Below are 1,987 nucleotides of genomic sequence, written 5' to 3' on the forward strand. Positions count from 1 at the left end.
TGGCTGCTCTGAGTCCAGCGCGTGTCTGTCAAGAAGTTTCCCCCGCGCGGGCAGTTCTTCCCTTCCGCGCGCGGGCGTGGGTGGGGGACGCGCCGGGCGGGAGATCGCGCCGAGCGTCCTGCCGCTCAGGCTGAGTCTGGAGCCCTGAGCCGACGGCAGGTCTGCAGGGTGCATCTAGCCGTCCTGTGTCCTGGCAAGGATTCTTTGCTCTATCAGGCTTTTATCAGGCTCTGGAAGGCTCTCCTCGGCCCATCTGTCCCCTTCCTTGTAAAATCCACTTCTGGCAAGAGCTGTATGACCCCTTAATATATAGTGAATATCGTACTACATTCAGGGAACAACCATGTAATTAAGTTTGTCTGATGAGAATATGTAGAGACACCAAATAAAATCTACACGGCTCAAAGATTTAAACCCAACAATTGGAATGGTAAGTATATTAGAACTCAGGGGTCGAATTCTTAAACTAAAAGTAGAAGTGGCATTCATGAGTAATAGGCACATTTAAATAATGTAGGTCCAAAAGTCATCAGAAGTAGTGCTCACTTGGCAGCACATACACTACAATGGGAACAATACAGAGAAGATTAGCATGGTCCCTGTGCAAGAATGACACGCAAAATTTTGAAGCATTGTATATATATATTTTTTAAAGTCAAGAGAAGGCATAAGTAAAAAAAAAAGCTGAAAAAATTCAAGTATTTTGCATAAAACAGAGGCAACAAATACAGGACAGTGGGCCCACAGGGTGAGTAGGCTCTGGTTTTCGGATGATTAAATGGGAAGAGTGTTTCTGGCCCTTACTAAGTTTTGATCACAGAAACATAACATGATTTTCCTGTACATGAAGTAAGCCTTCCTACCAGGGAAGGACTAAGACTCCAGGCAAGGTCACCCAGGTAAGTGGACTGCGCCCCCTGCTGTCATGAGGGAAAGTCCGACCAGAACTTTAAGGGCCCACAAACCTCTCAGGTTCCTGCAAGAACGGTGCTGAGAGGAGAGGGAACAGTGAAAGCGTGGGGGATTTTTTAGAAACTGGGAGACCATCTGTGCGCCTGCAGATGTTTTGGGTGGTGCTTCTACCCTGACCGGTCAGCTCAGAGTTGCTAGTAGATCTTGTGCAGGAGCATCTGTGTGGTCCCTGTTGTTGGCTTTGCTGCTCAAAGAAGCATGAGACTTTTTTTTTAATGTTCATTTATTTTGAGAGAGAGAGAGGTGAGAATGAGCAGGGAGGCACAGAGAAAGAGGGAGAGAGAGAATCCCAAGCAGGCTCAGCACTGGCAGCACAGAGCCTGATGGGGGTGGGAATGGTGTTCCAACCCAGGGAACTATGAGATTATGACCTGAGCTGAAATCAAGATTCAGAAGCTTTACCAACTGAGCTACCCAGGCGAAACAGGAGACTTTAAAAAGGCAAAAGCTTGATCTTCAAGTGCTCAGTGTGAACCTTAAATATAAAACTGCCAGTTATTTTACCGACCAAAATGGCTTTGTTCTGGAATATCAAGGAATTGCACTGCAGGACTAGCAAGCCAGGAAAAAACCACAGGCTAGTCCTCAGAACAAAGTGGATCACTCTTGTATACAGAAGAGGGGTTTGGGAAGGCTATTATAAACAAAAAGTTCATTGGAGTAAAAGGAGTCGTGGTGAGTTCTCATTGGCTGACCTTTCTTGTCTGCGCAGGAAACCGTCTCCTCCTGCTGGGATAGTAAAGTAGCATCCACTTGTAAGGTGGTCTCTTCTGTTGGATAAGATACTATGGAGTAAAATGATCCATTTAAATAGCAAAACTAAAACAAAAATAAGGCACTGTAAAACAAAAAGAAAACAAAAACCCTCCCAAACTAAGATAGACTTGGCAACAAATAAGAAATATACAAAAGCCCATCTTTTGGTATGGGGGAGGGTACTTGTGGGGATGAGCACTGGGTGTTATATGGAAACCAACTTGACAATAAACTATTAAAAAAAAGAAAAAGAAAAATA

General features: G+C 44.8%; 1 non-coding gene across 1 annotated transcript; it reads left to right on the top strand.

Annotated features, from left to right (window-relative positions):
* Positions 1-538: 538 nt before the first annotated feature.
* LOC120220408 lies at positions 539-644 on the top strand. The gene has a single exon (XR_005525571.1). It is a non-coding gene; the product is annotated as a U6 spliceosomal RNA (small nuclear RNA).
* Positions 645-1,987: the final 1,343 nt, after the last annotated feature.

Source organism: Hyaena hyaena, unplaced genomic scaffold (genome assembly GCF_003009895.1).
Source record: "Hyaena hyaena isolate Hyena2069 unplaced genomic scaffold, ASM300989v1 scaffold_13, whole genome shotgun sequence".
Taxonomy (NCBI): domain Eukaryota; kingdom Metazoa; phylum Chordata; class Mammalia; order Carnivora; family Hyaenidae; genus Hyaena; species Hyaena hyaena.